This window comes from Tamandua tetradactyla, chromosome 1 (assembly GCF_023851605.1).
Source record: "Tamandua tetradactyla isolate mTamTet1 chromosome 1, mTamTet1.pri, whole genome shotgun sequence".
In the NCBI taxonomy this organism is placed as follows: Eukaryota; Metazoa; Chordata; class Mammalia; order Pilosa; family Myrmecophagidae; genus Tamandua; species Tamandua tetradactyla.
In genome coordinates this window covers 56094024-56116595 of record NC_135327.1, presented here as the reverse complement: position 1 = coordinate 56116595, position 22572 = coordinate 56094024, and the positions used below count along the sequence as shown (strand labels likewise).

Below are 22572 nucleotides of genomic sequence, written 5' to 3'. Positions count from 1 at the left end.
TTCTTTTGACAGCCAGCCTCTGGCTGCTCCCCCCAGGTCTTCTCTCTCTGTGGCCTTCTCTATAAAGCCTCCAGTAACAGGAGTAAGACCCATCCTGATCTCAACTGAAGTAATCTCATCAAAAAGTTCTGTTTACAGTGGGTTCATACCCACAGGAAGGGGATAAGATTAAGGACATGTTTTTCTGGAGTGCACAGCTCCAAGCCACCACAAAATCAACACAGCAGCAAATAAGCAAGATACTTAGACAATATTAGCTGAGACATCTTGCTAGAAATGGAAAGATTACCCACCTCCCAACACTCTCCTGTCTCCACCATGCCCACTACACACACACACACACACACACACACACTCACACACACACATACACACACACCCCTCTAAACACAAACAACCTTACCTGGAATGAGAGGGAAGGCCTCAAGAGTGTGGACATGCATGCAGTTAGAAAGATCTAGAGTAGGGCCTAGCTGCATCAACCATTAGCTGTGTGTGTATTTGGGCAAGTTAGTAACCTCCCCAAGCCTTGGATTTTTATCTGTAAAGCAGATATGCTGGTATATAATCGTGGCTATAAGAATTAAATGAGGAACTCGGCTTTTGGCTGTGGGTACGCATGCGGGTTCAATATGAGGATCGAGAAGTGTTATTTTTGTTCGGGACCAATCTATCCCGGCCATGGCATGATGTTCGTCCGCAACGATTGTAAGGTGTTCAGATTCTGTAAATCCAAGTGTCATAAAAACTTTAAAAAGAAGCGTAATCCTCTCAAGGTCAGGTGGACCAAAGCATTCAGGAAGGCAGCTGGTAAAGAACTTACAGTGGATAATTCATTTGAATTTGAAAAACGTAGAAATGAACCTGTCAAGTACCAGCGAGAGCTATGGAATAAAACTATTGATGCAATGAAGAGAGTTGAAGAAATTAAACAAAAACGCCAAGCTAAATATATAATGAACAGATTAAAGAAAAATAAAGAACTACAGAAAGTTCAGGACATCAAAGAAGTCAAGCAAAACATCCATCTTATACGGGCTCCTCTTGCAGGCAAAGGAAAACAGCTGGAAGAAAAAATGGTTCAGCAATTACAACAGGATGTGGACCTGGAAGATATTTCTTAAAAAGCTCACTATCTGTAACCATTCTATATGTGTGTTTGAAAATCTCTTCTGAGGAGTTGGAACTTCTAAACTATTGATTTGTTTTTACCGTAAGATCACTGAAATGAAAGATAATTAAAAATACATCCCTCCTAAATTGCTAGCTATAAAACATCGGATGTTATGGATGTTAGATTTTATCTCAACTTTAACCTTCACTTATAAGTTGTACTTATATAAATCATGAAAATTCTGTAAGTACAGAAGTGAATTAGAGGCATAAATGGTCATATCATTTGGATAATGGCCTTAGGTGTCATTTATATAATAAAGAAAATGACAAAATTTCATGGTTAATGATACATAAAATCTTTCTTGGCAATACTCCTTTTATTTATGTTATAGAACGGGAGAATACAGTAAGCAATTAACAATCTGTATGAAAACGGGCCTCAAATGATACTTTTGTTTTTAAGATTTCCTGTTTTGATTTACTAGCATCTAAGATTTTGCCCCCCTGAGATTGAGGCCTAATTATGTTGGAGTGTTCCAACCTGGTTTAAGTGTTCTGATAGCCAGTTATGAATTTTGTGAGTGAGCACTGAATTATCTTTTCCTGAAATGGCACTAAAACTCTATTAATTTCCACTAATCTGAGATTCCTATTGGAACAAGTTTTATTTATCTAGCTTGGCACTGCTTTAGAAGCAGAAGAATCCCAGTGCCTTTTAAATTTTGCTGTATTCTTTTCTTTACAAAAGCTGTTGTTTTTGCAAATAGAGTTTATGGGTAAGGTGTTGGCTCATTATTTGCACATGAAATAAAATCATTTCTAAAACAAAAAAAACAACAACAACAAAAAAAGAATTAAATGAGGTGATACATATAAATTGCTATGCATGGGACCTGGCTTACAGCAAGTGCTTAATAAATGCTCGTCATTAGTGTTATCTTTGCCATTGCCACTGTGGCTAAGTGACACCAGTGTACCTTCTTACACTTGTGGTTAAGTGACACCAGTGTACCTTCTTACACTTGCAATCTTTGGTACCATAATTCAAGAGTGGCTAATTTTAGTGAATGATACCACACTACACAGGGCAGAAAACTAAACCCTTATCCATCTATCCCTACTGATTGGATAGAATAGAATATACTAAATGCCTGTGCTCTGAAATTAAATTCAAGGATACCTTAGAGATGAACACCTGCTCTCCTTCCTGCCCATTCCCACGGTGGGGCACTGAGGCAGATGTGACTTACCGAATTAATGATGGAGACAGTCTGACGTCTGTTGGGCCCTGTTTATTAGGGGAAGCACCCCCTTTTAAACAGGGCACTGATGGTGCACCTCCCCCTGCCCTCAAAGACTGCTGAATGTCAAGCGAGGCTAGTCTGGGCTTTGGGTCCCTGCCACGCCCCACTCCTGATGGGAAAGGGCCTGCAGGTTCCAGCTTCTTGGCCACGGTCAGGACTATAAAGTCGGGCCAGGCCCAGAGTCCACTGATGTGGCACATTTTCCAATCCAGTCTTATGAATAATGAGGGTGACCCAATATGGTGCCTTAAAGAGGCTGGAACACAAAGAAGGAGGGGGTGCAAATATTTCCCCCAGTAGATACACTGGAACATCCTACTATGTGCAGCTGGTCACGTGCTGATCAATGCTTAACAATCAGCTCTTTATGGGAAAAGCCCTGACTTTGCAGTGGTTGCTGGTCTCTATGGTATAAATATTCCTATCATGACTGATTTCAAGTTACCAACATGACAACAACTGGCTGGCAAAATTCCTGAAAATAACAATCAGCTCTCATGAGCCAATATGTCTGGCTCCAGTGCACCACTGAATTTTCTCTCTCCTTCTCTCTCCTCCCTCTTCCTCTCTTCCCCTCCCTCTCCCCCTCCCTTTCTTCCTCTCTTTCCCCTCCCTCCCTCCCTCCTCTCCCTCTCTCTCCCCCCCTTCCTCTCTCCTCTCCCTCTCTTTCCCTCCCTCCCTCCCTTCTTCCCTCTGTCCCTTTCTCTCTCCCTCTCCCTCTCTCTTGGCAAAGAATGGCGATCCTGGACACTGGAGTTGGTTTAGTGGTGGTTCAAGCATCTGCATTTTCTCCTCAATCTTGGGGCAACAGGCATCTTTCAGTAACAAAGACTGAGGCTCTAAATGCCTACGTCTCTCCCAGGGTTGCTAGGAAACACTCCTTGATTACTTCCAGCTGGAGGCAGAGGAGCCAGCATGCTTTCAAAGCTCCGGATGCCAGGGTTTCTTCCCGCAAGCCTGACGACCGCTCACCCCTCATCTTTGCACAGACAGATGGAGATGTCAGACTCAGTCTGCAAAGGAAACGAACCCTTCAGCGTTGGGCTTTTATTTCTCTGAACCAAGGAGCTATGTACGCACGAGCAGTTTCAGACCCAGAAATTCTCCCTTCCCCACACATCAGAGTTCAGGTTTGTACACAGTGCTGTCATGGATTGAACTGCAGGCCCTCAAAAGACACGGTTAGGTCCTAACCGTCAGTCCTGCAAATGTGAACTACTTGTAAATAGGATCTTATAGTTGTTATTAGTGAAAATGAGGCCAAACTGGACTCTGGTGGGTCCTGATCCAATGTGAGTCGAGTCCTTGGAAGGGGAGGAGGTTTGGACACAGAGGGTCTGGGGGGGGTGCGGGGGGGGGGACAGATGGCCATGTGTAGGGGCAGATACTGGTATGCCACCTCCCGCCAGAATCCCAGGAGAGGCTGGGTGGATTCGCCCTTCACCAGGAAGCATGCTGTGTCCACACTTCATTTCAGTCTTCTGGACTCTAGAACTGTGAGATAATACATTTCTGTTTTCTAGGCCAACTAGTCCAGGGCAGTTTGTTAAGCAGTCCTGGCGAACGAAGACAACGGGGACTTTAGCACTCCCTGTGGTCACAACGACCCCTCACTGTCACCCCGTAGCACTAAGTGTCAGTAATCACCGCACTGCCTCCCTGGGAATTAAATTGTTATTGTGCCTCCCATTTCACAGATGGAAAATAAAGGTTATGGGATGCCAGTGACTTCTGGTGGCTGTGAAAATGGGGGTGATTTTTTAGCAGACCCTAGCCCCTGCACACTGCGGCACGAGCCCCTGCCTCGTTGACGCTGGACTTGACCATGTGACTCACTTTGACCAAAGGAGTGTGAACAGACATGACCTCGTGCCACCTCCAAGCTGGGTCTTAGGGGTCTTGTGTGTTTCTATTTGGACCTCTGGGAGCACCTGGCCTCTACTGTGACCTCTACCCAGGGAACCACGATCCAAGGAGGATGAAAAACATACATCAGACCTGGTCCCAACATGCACTCCGAGCCCGGAGCCCAGCCATGAGTGGGCGGCCCTCGGCCACGAGTGGGAAATAAATGGTTGTCTGGGCTCCGGGCTGGGGGGGAGTTTGCTGCATGGCATTATGGTGGCAATAACTAAGACAGTAGGCAACAGAGCATGCTGCCGTAGAGCTCAGAGTTCAGTGTGCCTCTTGGGCCCCGAGGCCAAGTGGCAGGGCACTGTCCCCCCTAACTGTGCCGACACATGTCCTCTAGCCACCTCCAGCTCTGGGTATGATATAAGATCTTGCCTACTCGCTGTCTCCTATAAAGATCCCTGTGCAGGAGGAGGGGTGCCGAGGGAGGAAAAGAAGGGAAGGAACAAGGGCAAGTGATAAGGGTAGGAAAGTTTAAAAAGAAAAACATCCCTAAATTCCACTGGAAACATATTCTTAAGGCAATTTCAAGCAGTGTTTACAAAAGCCACCCATTTCCTTTGAAACTATTTATTTTGATGGCATTTCCTAGAATCTCTTTCTCTCTCCCTCCTCTCCCCTCCCTTCTCCTCCCCTCTCCCTTTCCCCCCCTTCCCCCAAAAGAATTAAAGGGCCATCATCATTCAGTTGCTCAGGGCATGGGGTGGGCTGGGCACTAGGAGAGAGAAATGGTGGATTCAGTCTGTGAATGAGGCTCCCCAAAGGCCCCGCGCCCTGCCCTTCCGTGGGTAAAGCCAAGTCCCTGTCTCCAGCTGGGACAGGTGAGGGGGGCAGGGGCAGAAGACTGATTCCAACTCGCAACAAATGGGGAATGTGAAAGCAAGGTGCTGCTTTACAAGTGAGGCTGTGGTGTGACATGGGCCACATCAAAAGGAAACGGGGTTCGCTATGTCGGATGATGACTCGAGGCCAGCACCAGCTCCTCCTCATCTTCATCCTCCAACCAGCAAACCAAGAAACAGACAAACACCCCCAGGAAGAAGGAGAGTAAAGTCAGCATGATCCAAACTCCTCTCCACCAGCGCCGAGAGGACTCAGGAGGTACACGGGAACGTCACTTTAGACCCTCCGCCTAACTGCAGTGCTGGCCCCAAAGGCAAAAATATTATGAATGAAGATCTAGGGCCTCCAGGAGGCGTGTATGGGGGTGGTGCATCCTTCCTTGATCTCACTTTTACACCAGAATATCCCTTCAAACCTCCAAAGGTTGCATTTCGGACAAGAATCTAGCATCGTTAAGATTAACAGTCAAGGAGTTATTTGCTTAGACATATTGAAAGATAATTGGAGCCCAGCACTAACCATTTCTAAAGCCCTCCTTTCTATCCGCTCACCTCTTACAGACTGCCATCCTGCTGATCCCTTGGTGGGAAGTATTTCTACTAAGTATATAACCAACAGAGCAAAACATGACAGAATGGCCAGACAGTGGACCGACAGAGACACTACATAAATTGTGTTTTCAAAATTCTTACGTTATTTGTCTGGCACAGAAAAGAGCTACTCATGATTTTATGGGGGGAGGGTAAGGGTTGGTAAAGAGTAGGGAATTTCTATAGCAGATATTATTCAGTCTTATTTCCTAAAATTTTACTGTGACTCAAGGTATCTTGTTACTGTAGACAGAATTGGCAATGGTATCTTTTAAAACTCATTGGTTCTGCAATATTAGCTGAAATCTAGTACAGAAAAGAATGTACACTTAGACATGTGAGCTCAGTTTCTTAAAGTATACAAATTAAAACAGCCTAATTTGTACAGGTTACGCACACAGACATTTTTTTTTTTATAGCTCAGATGCAGCTTCATTCAGTGTTTTAACATAATTACATTACAATTAGGTAGTATTGTGCTGTCCATTTTTGAGTTTTTGTATCTAGTCCTGTTGCACAGTCTCGCACACAGATATTTATGCAAAGTCCTTCCAAGACTACACACTTGTTTTAAAAAAATTGGAATTTGTTTTTCCTTCTTGGGAGGAAACATTAGTATTTAACTGAGGTCTTTAGAGACTTTAATCTCATATATATAAAATGGACACATGCTATGAGACACTATATAGGAAATGAGTAGTTGTGTATTTCATTTTATATGCCAATCTACTTTATTGTGAAAAGATTAATAAAGGTTTGAAACAGGAAAAAAAAAGGGAACAGAACCTAGTTTGAAGGAATTCCTACTGGCCAAATTTGGAGCAATTTGAGCATCAAATCAATAAATAAATATGGATAGTTATAATACATTATGAAGCAATGAGTTTAAAACAATTTAAAAATAACATACACTGCATTAAAAAAGAAACCATGAGTCCTCAGCAATTATCAAAAAGGAAAGAAGGTAGGAAGTATAAGGAAAAACAATTCTCTTCAGAATAATGCCAACTGAAACATACAGAAGGAATGACAGAATTTGAAAAATTGCTGTTTTCACCTTCTAATGTAATAATCAATATGGGCTCAGACATTCATGAGCCTGACAGCCTGGACCTCCAAAAATTCCCATCATAAAGACCATGCCAGACAACGTGGAAGGAACTGTTCTAGACCGAGAGAGAATAAGTAGACATGACAACTCACTGCAATGCATTATCCTTTATTAGATTCTGGATTAAAAACAACAACACTATAAAGGATATCATTGGACCAAGGATGGAAATTTAAATATGGACTATATATTAGCCTTTTATATTGATATTCAACATCTTGGCTCTGAAAAGCCAAGGGAGGAGAAACTGTACTTACTTTTAGGAGATACATGGTGAAGTATATAGGGGTGAAATGTTACTATGTCTATAACTTATTTTCAGTTGGTTCAGCTAAAGAAAGAGTGTGTCCCATCTCCATGAAGATAATCTAATCAAAAGAGTCCAACCTGCATTGCTGAATAGAGATTAAAAGGCTGCTCCCATAAGATTGGATCAGGATTAAACCATGGCTTTTCTAGGGTACATAATCCTTTCAAATCAGCACAAACATATAAAGAGAAATATAAAATAAATTGGCGAAATGTTCACAACCAATGAACGTAGGTGAATATTCATGGTATTGTTCTTTCAAGTTTTCTATGGGTTTGAAATTTTTCATAATAAAAAAGACCATTTCTAGGTCTATCTCAATTCCTAAGAGATAGACCTAGAAATGGTGATTAATGTTTCTTTGTTCTCTAAATTGGAGATATTCTTAAACTCAGAGATTCTGGATTAAGAGGAACTCATGAAAATTAAATCAGCAGCCAGGGGTTGGTGGGTGCACACTGGGTTGATGGCCTCGAAGGGTGAGGAGTGAGCAAGGTAGATGTGTTTAAGGAGGAGAACGTCCCACCACAGACACTGAGTGGGAGCACTGACAGAGACCAGTGGTTCCAATGCTTGCATCACCCTGGACCTCCTTTCCCCTAAGCATCCCTTGTGTTCTCATACACTCAGCATTCAACAAATATTCATTGAGTACCTACTATGAGCCAAGTATCCTGCCAGTATTAGGCATGCCATAGTGAGCAAAACCCAGCATCATCCCTGCCTTTGTGGAGCTCAAAGACCAGCAGAGAACCCAAATATTAATCAAATCAACTGATAATGATATGTTAAATTGCAATCTTGAGGAAATGACACTTGTGCAGAAATCAGAGAGATGGGAAGGATATTAACACCAGAAGCAAAGAAGCTGATCATGGCTAAGTCTAATTTCCATGAATATATGTGGAAAATTGACTATGGCTCAAGGGGCTCCATTACTGCTTAGGGACCCTCTGTCCTAAACAAAGACCTAATTAAAACTCCTTGTGTTGCACATGAGAAAAATGAGGCTCAGTTCCTGCAAAGTCTTGCAGGTTGCTTCTTAAAGGAAATGTCCAAGTACTAAATCCTTTTTTGGATCAGCTTTCAGGAATCCTTAGCTCTGTGGCCCAGTCAGAAAACCAAGGAACTAGCTGCAGTCATTCAAATTCCTCCTAATTTTGCTTGTCCATAATAAGAACACACTAAATTCTAGTGGCTTTGGAGTTGAGATATTCACACTGTGATGGAAATAATAACTGAAGCAACTATAACCACACTTGAGTGTAAACCAAGTCAGCAAGTTCAGATGAACCTGACTCCAAACAGAGAAAGGGATAAGAAATTAAAGGAAATATTCTCAAGTATTGGAAAGGTGTTCAAAAAAGTCTTGAGACCATCCAACAAGCCATTTCTGTGTTCTGTCTCCCTTCTCAAATATTTAAATGTAATTTTGATGTCTGCCAGATTAAATTACCCACTTGCCCAATTTATGCCCTTAAACTTAAATGTTATAATTATCTTTAATGAGCATAACTATCAGCATTTTTTTTTGTTTTTTGCTTAATGGCTATGAAGTTTCATGCCTTATAACAATCCTCCTACAGATAGAGTCAGTTTTGTTTTGTTTTTTCAGATAGCTAAAATTCTGCTCTGCTTAAAAGCATCAGACCAAATCAAAGAGACTTGCTTTTGTTCAAGAGAACAGCAAGAGCTGAAAAATGAGGGGTTTGAAGAAAAATCACAAAAATGTTCTTTCAAGAAAACTGGCAAGTGAAAGAAATCCTACACAGATTTTGCAATGACAAAGCTAATCTGCCAAAACACTTTTTTTCTACACATATAGTGCAGCTATAATAGATGAAGAAAAATTATTTTTTTCTAGCCCTAAGCTTCTATGAAATGGACCTTCTTTGTATTCTGCATGCTTTATAATCTTTCTGGGTGATATGCAGACTTGGATTTTCGCAGATGAAGCCCTGTTCTCTTTATCTGGTAACATGATACTTTTCATTCCACATTCCCACACCTCTCCACACTGGGTTGCTGCTGCCACCCACCACCTTATCATCTCTGCTATATTACCATCCACCATTCATCTCTTACTTCCAGGCCATACTTTAATTATACTGAGAACACAGTGAAGAAGCTTTCTAAAATTTGCTTCTCTTTCTTGAATTGAATGTTTCCAAAAAACTCTCCTCTTCTGCATTTTACTATGTGCTCCATTTTTTAGCTATAAAATATTTTCTTAGCTTTATATTAGGTTTTAATCTTTTTACTAACTTTTGAGCAAAGAAGAGTCAATCTAAATCTGGCTTTTGGATGGTGGATAAGGAAAAGCATCATCTTTGCTTTTAGTATCTTCCTCTCAATTCTTGGGATAGAGGGCCAGTTGATATAAACCTGCATTTCCAGTCTTACAACCCAGCAAACAGGCAAGAGAGAGGAGGAAAGCAGATCCATGTATCCTCCCAGCAAAGGAACTCTGTCTCTGCTCTTCTCTGTCCCATGAATTGACTCTATTTCTAGCACACCATGTGGCCCACCCCAGGGTCACACTGGCGCTGTATCCTACCTCTTTAAGGCTGATACTTTATGTGGCTAAAGACCAACCTAGAAATGTTGGACAAAAGGGATTCCAAGAGTTGAAAGCCCCATGTGTGCCCACAAAGCATTATGTCCATCCCTCACCACTCAAAAGATTCCATCCAGTTCTCACCCGCCTACCTGGAGGTGGAGTAGACAGTCCACCTTCAATCTCTTCTGGATGGTCCTACCTGCACCACATTTAGTACACATTCCTTTAAATCTCTGATTGCAGAAATTATTTTCTCCCACTTTTCATACTCAGTTGGTCATTTTAAGAGATGCCACAGATTGCAGGGGTATGTGGGGGGAGTCAGATGGTAGAGGAAGTCATGTTGCAGCCTTAACAGTAATGGATATCACTGTTTCTAAAACACAATTTAATCTAATTTAAGGTATAATATTTGTATGTGGACAAATATTTTCCACTTTCCAGTGGAACTCACTGGAAAGCCACATATTTTTGGTCTTTTCCCTGTCTTTCTGTCCTCTTTCTCCTGCCCTCTGCCCCACTGCCACCACCATGCACATTAAAATATTAGATAATGGCGGGCCGCGGTGGCTCAGCGGGCAAAGTGCTTGCCTGCTATGCCGGAGGACCTCGGTTCGATTCCCGGCCCCAGCCCATGTAACAAAAACGGAGAAACAGAATACAATAAAACAAGAAAATGTTTAAAAATGTTTCCCTTTCTTCCTTCCTTCCTTCCTTCTATCCTTCCTTCCTTCTCTCTGTCTTTCCTTTAAAAAAAAAAAAAAAATATTAGATAAGCCGCACTTAAAAATCCCATCTCAAGCCTTTCTAAGGTTCTAGCTCCAAGCATGAGCTCACCATGGAGACCAAAGTTGCCAACAATAGAAAATACTGTGTCCATGGCAACCCTAACCTAGTTCTATATTCTTCTTGCCAATAAGACCTTTCCTTACTGCTTTACATAAAAGGTAGGACACCCCTGTACAGACAGACATATGGGAAAATGCTGGTGCTGTCTTCTGGGAGAGATGAGACAAGTATCTGCGTGGGATAGATGCTGCGTGATGGATGAGAGGACAGAGAACACCTTCCTGCTAATGAAATCAGGAAGGTTGTCTGGATTCCTCATTTGAGCTTTGTCTTTAGAATGGAGAGATTTGCTGGGATTGGGGGAAGGGTACATAGACAGACATTCCCGGAAGAATATCACCAGCATGCAAAAGGTGTAGGGGAAGGGAGAGGGAGAGAACAAGTTCATGGAATGATGGTGAGCTCACACTGGATTTGTTTAGGAGTATAGGGGAGTAAAACCAGAAAAGTGGATTAGCATTCCATTGTGGAGACTTTTGAACAGCCATCCAAAGAGTCTAGATTCATTTCAAAATAAATTATGTTTTTATCATGGTACATGGCATACTTTTCTTCTTGAGTTACACACCTACCACCCCTAGACGGCACAGGGTCTTTGTGCCACACCATCTAACGCAGTCCTTTGCCTAGTGTTATCCTGAACAGTTGTTGATTTCTGTTGAAAGTGTTAAATAAGTAATGAGGAGTCATTAATAGATTCTGAGCAGAGAAATAACCACAGACTAGAAGCCAGGTCCTATGATCTACCAGTCCTATCGCCTCTTCGTCATCCGTCACTTTCTTATTTATCTAGTTTGGAATTTGTGATTTACCATAATGATCACTCCCTTACATACACCATCAACTCCCTGCCTCTTTCTCTCACCTGGCAAAATTCCAGCCTTAGTTTAATCTAACTCTTGCTTGCTCTTCCTGCACAGATGAATGTGGCTGGAGAGAATCACCTCCAGTAAAACTGCCGTTGCAAGGAACTAATGGCTTCCCATTGCCCAATCGAATGGTCAGTCCTCAGTGCTCAGCTTTCTCATGTTCTCAGCAGTGTTTGACACATCCAATCCCTCCCCTTCCTTAAAACATTTTCTTCACTTGGCTCTTGGGGTACTGCCTGGTTCTCCTCCTTCTTCACTAGCCACTTTGCTTGGTTCCTCCTTATTTCAACATCCTGTAAACTGTGACGCATCCCATGGCTCAGCCCTGGATCCGCCTTGGTTATCCTGTCATCCCTACTCTCTAGGAGATTTCATCTTACTCTTTAATATCATCTATAGGCTGACATATCCCAAATTTCTGTCTTTAGCATGACCTCTCCCCTAAACTCCTGACTCATACACCCAATTGCCTCCTTGATATTGCTCTCTCGTCAGAAGACGAAAAGGCACATACAACTTTGCACGTTCAAAACCACACTCCTTATCCTCCCTGCAAATGCTCCTCCCATATTTTCTCGCATTTCAGTTAAAGGCTAATTCCGTCCTTCCAGTTTGGGATCTGGCCAAACACTCCATCATCCTCCTTGACTCCTCTCTTTCTCTCACACTCCTCACCCAATGTTTAACAAAATCAGTCAGCTCTACCTTGAAAATATGTTCAGAATCTTATCACTTCTTATCACCCCCACTCCTCCCATCCTGGGGTCCAAACTAGCATTGTGGGCCTCACAGTTCTCCCTCTCCTTCCCTACAGTCCACTCTCTACCCAGCAGCCAGAGCGATGCTTAGGAAACATACACGAGCTGTTGCTCCTCTGTTCTAGACCCTCTGTGACTCCCCTTTTTACTCAAGTCCAAGCCTCTAAAGCCCTACACAGTCTAGCCCCAGTTACCTTCTCTGCCCTCAACTCCTTCTACTTGCCTTCACATCCACATTCCCTAGACACGTTACTCCCCTCGCTATGCTCCTGACTCGTGGCCTTTGCCTTGAGGATCTGAGAAAGGTCCCTTCTTGGCATGGACGGGAGAAAAGCTGCATCTTATCCCTAGCAAAGGCCCAGTTCTGGAGAAGAAGGAACATCTTACCTAGAGAGGAACAAGACTACAGCAGACTTCTCATCAGAAACCGTGTAAGCAAGAATAAATTAGAAAAAATCTTCAGTGTTGAAAGAAAGAAATCATCAATCTAAAATTCTATATCCAGTGAAATTAACTTTCAAAAGTGAAGGAGAAATGAAAACTTCCTCGGAGGGAGAAAACTGAGGGAATTCCTTGTCAGTGAGAAATGTTAAAGAAGCTCTTCAAGCAGAAGGAAAATTATTTAGGTCAGAAACTTGGATGTACATATAGAAAGGGAGAGCATTGGAAAAGAAATAAATGGAAACAAGATGACATCTTTTTTGGAATTCTTATTGGTCTAAAAGAAAACTGTTTAAAGCAACAGTAACTGTGTGTTATGTGTTTGTAACATACAGATAAGTGAAAGGAATGGCAGCCATGGCATGAGGGATGGAAGGGAGGAACTGGGAACACTCTAATGAGGTGCCTGCACTACACAAGAAGTGGTATAGTATTATTTTAAGGTGCACTTACATTATTTTAAAATACATAGTATATGAGAACAAAGGCAGGTTGGGACTATGGTAAATCAGAATACAGGGGTAAAGAGGACATTGTATTTTAGACCTTGACCTACGCTATGAGACAAAGGAAGAGAGGTTTATTGTGTCTAGAACCCACATTTTCTGTAACACTTAATCTAACTCAACCTGTCTGGGTAGCTCATTTAAACAACCCAAACACATGGAGTCCAGAATGGGAATGAGGGCTTGTAAATCTGTATAGATTAATGTAATGCCCGGATACATCCCAGGGTATGTTGAGCAGATAATTAAAAAGTATTGGCAAAGTCCCTTGAGGGATAGGAGAAAAAATATGGAACAATTAAATTTTACCACCAGGGAAATCCCTGATACTGTCTCAAACATTAGGGACTCCCAAGTCAATAGGCCAAGCCCGTGATCCTGAAACTTGTTCTTGTGAAGCGTATTTATGTGGCGGAGAAGCTAAGCCTACCTATAGCTATACCTAAGAGTATTTCCAGAGGACCTCTTTTGTTGCTCAGATGTGGCCTCTCTTTCTCTCTAAGCCCAACTATGCAAGTTAAAATCATTACCCTGGGCAGACCACAGTGGCTCAGGAAGACGAATTCTCACCTGCCATTGCTGGAGACCTGGGTTCAATTTCCTGCCTGCCCATGCAAAAAAAAAAAAAAAAAGATATATATATTACCTGCCCTCTACATGGGACCTGACATCCAGGGAGAAAATCTCCTTGCTAACTCAGGAAATGACTCTCAGGGATGAGCCTGGCTCTGCACCATGGGACCTACAATGCCTTCCTGACCAAAGGTGGGGAAAGAATTGAAACAAATAAGGTGGTTGAGAGAGTTCAAACAGAGTCAAGAGGCTACTTTGGAGGCTACTCTTACATACGCTTCAACTATTTATCATGGTTTGCCAAACCCAAACCAAATGATTCCTGCCAATGCTAAAGAACACCTAGGGCTCTATCTGAGATTCTACAAAGGTTTCATGCACTATGATCACTTTCCAGAAACTTACAACCTCCAGATGGGTTCCTCGGCCAGATAAGTCCTGAAACCCAGAGAGGCCAGCCTCTCCAGAACATCAACTAGTTCCAACCCCTATCCCATATTATCAACAACCCTTGCCAACATGAAAACTTTAGAATGGTCATAGTCCAAATACCTCTAAAAGGTGGGAGAAAGATCAAAGAAGAAGGTGGAGTTATAATAGGGAAGATAGGATTTAACAAGTGAGTATGACTGCTAAATCATTATATGGATATTTCTTTTGGTCTCCAGTGTCTTGGAACAGTTAGAAGGAAAAACCTAAAATTGTGGAACTGTAACCTATACCAAACTGAAATCTGTTATAGAACTAATTATTATTGTGGTGTGCTTTGAAATTTACTGCTATTTTTGTATATATTTCACAATTAAAAAGGTAAAAAATAAAAAAGCATAAGCAACAACAGAAACAGCAGACAAACTAGACTTCATCAAAATTAAAAAATTTTGTGCTTGAAAGGTCATCATAAAGAAAGTGAAAAGACAACCCATACAATGGGAGGAATATCTGCAAATCATATATCAGATAAGGAATATGACTCCAGAATATACAAAGGACTCTTATAGGTCAACAATAAAAAGGCAAACAATTCCATCAAAAAAGTGGTTATAAGGCTTGACTAGACATTTCTCCAAAGAAGATACACAAATGGCCAATAAAAACAAGAAAAACTTCTCAACATCATTAGTCTTTAGAGAAATACAAATCAAAACCACAATGAAAAGTATTGATAAAGATGTGGAAAAACTGGAATTCCCACACACTGCTGGTAACAATATAGAATGATGCAGCCATTTTGGAAAACAGTCTGGCAGGTCTTGAAAATATTAGACATGGAGTTACCCTATGGCCCAGCAATTCCATCCTAGGTATATATCCAAGAGAAATGAAAACATGTTTCCGGACAAAAATTGCACACAAATTTTAGAGCAGCCTTATTCTTAGTAGCCCAAAAGTGGAAACCACCTACATTTCTATGATGAATGGCTAAAAATATGTGGTCTATACATAAATGTAATGATATTTGGCAATAAAAAACAATGAGGCTCAGATACATGCCACAACATGAATGAACCTTGAACACATTAAGCTAAGTGAAAGAAGCCAGTCACAAAAGACCACAGATTGTAGGATGCTTTTCATGTGGAGTGTCTTAGAACAGGCAAATCCATAGAGACAGAAGATAGGCTAATGGTTTCCTGGGATGGGATGGGGTGGGGGAAGTAGGAAGGAGGAATGACTGCTAATAAAATGTGGGGTTTCATTTTGGGGTGATGAAAATAAATGGTCTTAAATTAGATTATGGTGATGGCACCACTACTCTGTAAATATACTAAAATCACTGAAATAGTCACTAAAATGGATGAATTATATTTTATATGAAGTATATCTTAATGAAGGTATAAAATATATCATCCTAACACTAATTAAAAGACTAGAGTAGCTATATTAATTTTCAACAAAGGGAGATTATCAGAGATGAAAGGAAACACGACATAATGACAAAGAGGTCAATTCTCCAAGAAAATGTAACATTCCTAAATGTTTATGTACTTAAGAGCACAGCATCAAAATACATGAGACAAAATGCAACAAGCTGAGAGGAGAAATAAACAGAATATAATGACTGGAGCCTCTAATAATCTCCTGTCCACTAAACGGCAGGTCAAGGAGGCAGGGATCAGTAAAGACAGAGATACCTCAACAGCACCATCAGTCAGCTGGGTCTGATGGACACGTGCAGAAAAGTATATCCAAGAGGAGCAGGACACACCTTTTTCTCAAGTGCACGTGGAATACTGACACCGGGACCACATTCTGGGCCATAAAACACAAATGTAAAAAAATAGAAACCACACAAAGTACGTTCTCAGGCAGTGGAATTAAGCTAGAAATCAATAACAGAAAGATGACTGGAACGTTACCAACTGTTTGGAAATTAAATACCATACCTCTAAATAATCACTGCCTGGTCAAATCTGGTAGAAGAGGTGGCCTCAGGCCTGAGCTCTATATTCCACTGGAGCTTACCAGGAGAGCCCTGAATTTGGGTGTTTCTTAAAAATTGCATATAGTAAGGTTCATTCTTTGTGCTATACGGTCCTGTGAGGTTTTACAAATGCCTACTACCATGCATCCCCTGGGAAATTTGGCTGAGAAAACCAAACCAAAAGAACGGAACCATTCAAGAGTCCAGTCACCCCTGATGGGAGCCCCTCTCCCCAGCCCCGAGCACCAGTGACCCAGACACACTGAACGGGAAGCTCAGAGAAGGCAGGTGTTGGGGTGCACTGGAGGACAGAGCAAGCTGCCTGTGCTGCAGGGAAACAACTCCTTCCAGGCTTGCTGTTACCAGGACCCCTGGCCCCCCGCAGGGGCAGAAGGACTCCCCAGGAGGCTTCTGGTCCTCACAGGAACACTTGTGTCGGTGGGGCAGGCCCACCCTGCTGCTCCTGCAGGCCAGACCCCAGTACCCTGCCACCAGGATTCCTGAATCGAATGGAAACCCCTCACTTATTTTACACCCTGCAGTTGTGCTCCATCGGCAGTGGATTTCTGAGCTCCTCCTAAATGGGTGTGAGTGTCTTGGTCCCATCTCCAGGGTAGAAGTAGTTCACTTTTGAGCACTAACAAAGAGATTAAAAGATGCAAGAGATGATAGATATAAAGGTACAGATACCAAAGATCAAAACTCAAGAATGAAGGGTGTTCCTGAGAAAGAAACAAGAACGATTAGATCAGAGCTAATGATCAAAGACATAACTGAGGGACACTGTCCCAAGGTGAGGAAAGATCTGAATATTCAGATTCAAAGGGCTCTCTACACTACAGGAAACATCAGTAAAAAGAAACAGGTCCATACCTAGCACATCCTGGTAGAATTTTATAAATTAATTAATAATTTTTATTAATAAAAATAGGTTGAAATTAATAAATATTAGTAAAATCAATTTATGATGCACACCTAAAGGCTTAGAAAATACACAGAAACAAAAGGGAAAAAAGCTCACCCATTATATCACCACCCAGAAAAAGCTCTGTTAACATTTTGGCATATTTCTTCCCAGCATTTTAAACACACATTTTTTTTTTTTTTTTTTACAAAATTGTAATTTACATGGAATATACAAACTTAAATTTTCTATCCTTCTAAAATACTTTTAAAATTATAAAAGAAATGCATACATATTAATTGTGGAAAAGTTGAAAAATGGAGGGAAAATATAGAGAAGGAAAGCAGTTGTCTGGAAGCCACTTACCCTGAATTACCTACGGCTCATACTGTGGTGCATGCCCTCATATCTTTTCATCTATATGTTTATGTACTTGTAATGACATTGCACAGTCTAATTCTTTAAACACAGAACATTTCAGAGATTACAGATGGTAAAGATGCAGAGACTTGATGGTACACAAGTTTTGCCACAAAGAGATTTAATAGTCTTTCCTGATAATAAACTCTAAATACTTGGATCACTTAGGATACGTTCCTACACATAAGGAAAATGTTTGTTTACATTTTCATCCCAAGGTTTAAATAGTTCATCCATTATAAGCCACACTGGAAAAAAGCATCACACACTATCAAGCCAAGAGATTTGGTGTAACTGTGCAGTAGGGCAGGGTGTGTGACCCACACATTTTCTGGTTCTGGGAAAGCCATAAAATTAGAAAAAGAGAATCTGGAGGGTGGGTCCTCATCATTGCAACAGACCATACGTCATTCAACTTGAACATGTATTTGGAGTCCAAGCTGAGTAAGTTCTTTCATCCTGCAGCATCCTTCTGAAGGGACAGGGGCAGGGCAGGGGCTGAGCTCAAAGGACAATTCATGGCCTTAAATGCTCTCATTGTTAAATGAGAAGAAATGGAAAAATTGACCAAGCGCTCAACAGAGTAACAAAACATGAATCAGGAGGAAGGAAGAAATTAATAAAGATAAAAGGAGCAGCTAGCGATTGATAAAACAAAGTCTGTGCACTGATAAATCCACCAAGGGTTGGTTTCTGGGCTCTGGGTCCACTTGCAAGAAACCAATTCCCTGAGAGTCAAGTCCTCCTTCTGCACTTGCCACTGAGGGCCTTGTTTCCTGCCTGCTTCACGGAGGGAACAGAAGCAAATGGAAATGAGTTGGTGCACCCACCCCCATCCCACATCTGCCAGCCTGCCTTGGCCTGTGTCACTAGGGAGCCACTGTCCATGCTCCCAGCAAAGACCAGCCTCCCCCTCGGTGCACTCCCATCCCATCTGGTTACTCAAGGACATCCCCCTGGCTGCTGTGTCATCACTATTCCCATCAGCATACAAACACGCTATTGAAAGAAGCCCTCCCTCCACCCACATTCCCTTCCTCAGCTACGCCACACTCCTCTGCTCTTCTTTTCAAGGAAACTCTTCCAAGAGAAGCCTGTATATACCATCCCCAACTCCTCTCTCCTATCCTCTTGAACCCCCTCACTTAGGTCTGGGTCCCACTGCTCCCCCCATCAGCTCTCATCCACTCTTATCCTGGTCTCCTGTGACCCAGTGGCATCAAGGCCAACGGCCACTGCTCAGGCCTCCGTGGCTCCACTTCCAGGTGGCATCTGGCACAGCAGATCCTTCCTACTTCCAGAAACACCCTCCCATCCCCTTGGCTTTGGGGAGGTCCCTCTTGGCTTTCCTCCTGCCTCACTGGCCACTCTGCTTCAGGCTCCTCACCTCCCTGAACTGGAGACCTGTGACTCGGCCCGGACGTCCAACGGGCATTTCAGACCTAACACAGCCAAACCTCAACTCCCAAATCACTACCCAACACCCCACACCCGCCCCTCCCTCAGAAAATGGCAACAGCATTCTTCCACAAGAGTCTGAGCCAAAACGCAAGCATCCTTGACTCGCCTCTTTCTGCAAAGTGAAATCTAGTGCTTCTGCAGTTCTGGCTTGTTGTACTTTAAAATTAGAATCAGAATCCCACAACTTTTTACCACCTCTACTACTTCCCCCTGGTTCAAGCCACCATCTTCATCCACCTGGTTTTTGCAGTACCCCCTAACTGAGCTCCCTGCTTCTTCCCGTATTCACCACATAGCAGCCACTCGGTTCGTTTAAAATGCGTCATATCATGTCACTTTCTGCCCAAAACCCTCCAATGGCTTTACTGTCTTTTTCCACAGAAAAACCTGAATCCTTAAAATAGTTCTGCCTGCTCTGGCCTCTGGAGCCCCACCCGCCCCCCTCCCCAATCCCCTTATCTCTGACCTCACCTAAGCCTCCCTGTCTGGCTCAGGGCCCCTAAACTATCCCTTGAATACCTAAAGCAAACTATGGCCTCAAGGCTTTTGCACCACACTTCTGATGTCCCTCAAATGTCTTTCTCAGTGAATCCCTCCCTATCAACATCTATGAAACAGCAATTCCCGTCCCTGCCTTGGCAATCCCTCTTCCCCTCACCCTCATCTCCTAACACTCTCCTGTGGCCCCTGGGAGATCTCTTCAGCCACACAGGCCCTCTGGCCACTCCTGCAGCCAACCTCTTCCTCTTCAGGGCTCCTCCATACACAGCTGCCCCTGCCTGGGGCCTCTTCCCCCAGAAAACAACACGCTCCCTCCTGCACCTTTACAAAGTCTCTGCCCAGATGCTGTGCTGTCAGAGAAGACTTCCCCCCACGGTTTTAATTCTAGGATGTGATCTCCATAAAAGCAGGAACTTCACCTGTTTTGTTTATTGCTGCATCCTTAGCTCTTAAAAACAGTGATCAACAAATATTTGTTGAATGAATGTGATCTAGGGAATATAAAGAAAAGCAAATATATTCCTAATCACCATGTATTTTAAAGAAGTATATGTTCCTTAAAACAAAGTTTCGGTAAATAGGTAAGTTTTAAGATGACAATGAATTTGTCATTTGATGAATTGACCCTTTGATGAATCAGTTGGCTTTCAGCAGATTGGCCATTTCCTATTCTTGGGAGTGGGAAATACAAAGTCAAATCTCTGCTATTTTAACCAAGAAAAATAATTAAAAGGTAACAAATACAGGAAATTAGAAATAAGAAAAGGGATACAACTATAATAATTACAGAAATTAAAAAAAAAAAACAGAGAAAGAACATCCAGAAACTTGGTGGGAAAATGCATATCTAACTACCCTTCCTGATGCCACCAAAAAGAACAAAGAGAACTTTGAAACTCAGAAACTCCACCTAAAGAGTGACCAGGAAATGGCCAAAACCCCAGCCCAAAGGTCACAGAGTGAAGATGGGCCTGAAGTCCAAGCTTGCTTGTCCAGTCCTCTGCATTCAGAAGGGGAGAGAAGGGGACTGAGAGATGACTATGAAATGTCCTGGCCGCCTCGGAGCAGTCACTCCAAACTGAAATGAGGAGCCCATTCCAGAGAGAGCAGCCTGTGGGACAGGCAACTTTCCTGCTTTCTTTCTTAAAAATGAGTTCTTGCATACACCATTTGTTCTAGTTTGCTAGCTGCCAGAATGCAACACATCAGAGATGGATCGGCTTTCAATAAAAGGGGATTCATCTTGTTAGTTCTTCAGAGGAAAGGCAACTAACTTTCAACTGAGGTTCTTTCTTACGTGGGAAAGCACAGGATGGTCTCTGCTGGCCTTCTCTCCAGGCCTCTGGGTTCCCACAACTTTCCCCGGGGTGATTCCTTTCTGCATTTCCAAAGGCCTGGGCTGAGCTGTGAGTGCTGAGATGAGGTATGCTGAGCTGCTTGGGCTGTGCTACGTTGAGCTCTTTCATTTAAGCACCAGTCAATTAAATCAAACATCATTCGCTGCAGCAGGCACACCCCCTAGCCGACTGCAGATGTAATCAGCAACAGATGAGGTTCATGTACCATTGGCTCATGTCCACAGCAAAGAGAACTAGGTGCCTTCACCTGGCCAAGGTAACAACTGAATCTAACTATCACACCGTTGGTAAGAACCTGTGGGAAGTCTGATAGTCCCAATGGTTCTGTTTCCTCACTCTCATTACTAGCTTTACTTTTGGATTACCCCCAGAGGGTCTCCAGCCCCAACCTGACTAAGGTCCTGGGCTCCATCGGCCAGGAGACACAGCACCTTATACCACATGCTGTTTATGTATGGGGCCAGGGTTGGGCCGAGTAGATGTCACCAAGCAAGGATTGACCTCATGACCAAAAAGGAAACATTTTTACTGAGCCAAACATACAGGTGTCCACGTCTTGTCTTACTGTACCATCGAGCCCCCATACAGGGCCTGGTTTCCAGATGTTTCCTGGACACAGGGTTCAAGAGTAATAGGGGGATGTGTTCAGAGACAGCATACCAGAATTCAGGATGCCAGCTGCCCACTTCCCCAGCTCACTCCCCAACCCTTCAGACAAACTACCACACAGACTCCATCAACTTGTCACATCCAGCCCTCTAGCTCCAGTTTTAAGAATGCAATTCTTAACTAGAGAGTCAAAAGGGAGCCACTCCAAATAAGCAGGTCAAGACAGATTCTCCTCCATTGAAGAACAATGACATTGGTTCCCTCCCACACTGCAGCTGCTTTCCAAGGCCTGTGCTGGTTGGCCCAGTAAGGCAGTCTCAACCAAGGAGACCCTCAGTGGCCATGGAGACGCTGGGCAGTCATAGGGACCCTCGGCAGTCTGTGCCTGGCAGCGAGAAGTTGTTTTAGATATGTCAAAGAGATGCTTCCTCATGCCAAAGGCTCACCAGAAATACTGATCTGAAGAGAATAAGTGGATTTTGCACCAAGCCACAGGAATGTCCCAAAGCTCCATCCCACTCATGAAGCCACAGAGCACCATTACACGAACCTACCAGCTGGGAGAGGAAGATCCTGTTATGGTCAAGTCACTTGGAAAAGAAAGACGAAATCCCAGAGACTATCTCATTTGAGATGCTCAATGCTGCAAAGATCAACACCCAGGTGAAAATCAGCTATGTAATGATTGCCCTGACAGTGGCAGGATGCATCTTGATGATTATTGAGGGAAAGAAGGCTGTCAAGTCTGAATTTACAAAAGAAAGCTCATCTGAAAGAGGAAGCAGCTATGAAGACAAAATAGAGGAGCAAAGATACCCATGTTGGCTGGATTGTGAAATCCAGGAGTAATGTTGTAGCAACAAGAATGTATTGAAAAGAATTTGGTATAGCGATCCATTTCATAAAAGTACAGTTTTTTTTTGTTTTTTTCTACATGGGCAGGCACCGGGAAATGAACCGGGTCTCTGGCACGGCAGGAGAGAGCTCTGCCACTGCACCACCACTGCCCACCCTGAAAGTACAGTTTGTACAAACTTATTCCATTTACTGGTTTCTCTCTAGGGGTTGCAATACATTTTCTTAAAGAATGACTTACCAATGTTTAATGGCTTTGATCCAAGTAAAATGCAGCCTTTCATCATTTTGGAGAAAT

At 42.8% G+C, this 22572-nt stretch overlaps 1 long non-coding RNA gene and 3 pseudogenes across 1 annotated transcript; all 4 read left to right on the top strand.

Annotated features, from left to right (window-relative positions):
• Positions 1-599: 599 nt before the first annotated feature.
• Positions 600-1150, top strand: LOC143684419 (putative ribosome biogenesis protein RLP24 pseudogene; annotated as a pseudogene).
• A 4129-nt stretch (positions 1151-5279) lies between these two features.
• Positions 5280-5844, top strand: LOC143684410 (ubiquitin-conjugating enzyme E2 E1 pseudogene; annotated as a pseudogene).
• Positions 5845-10636: 4792 nt separating this feature from the next.
• Positions 10637-12904, top strand: LOC143684405 (uncharacterized). The gene is made up of 3 exons (XR_013176028.1): positions 10637-10692; positions 11515-11594; positions 12573-12904. It is a non-coding gene; the product is annotated as an uncharacterized LOC143684405 (long non-coding RNA).
• Positions 12905-13884: 980 nt separating this feature from the next.
• Positions 13885-22221, top strand: LOC143680664 (protein FAM162A pseudogene; annotated as a pseudogene).
• The last annotated feature ends 351 nt before the right edge of the window (positions 22222-22572 follow it).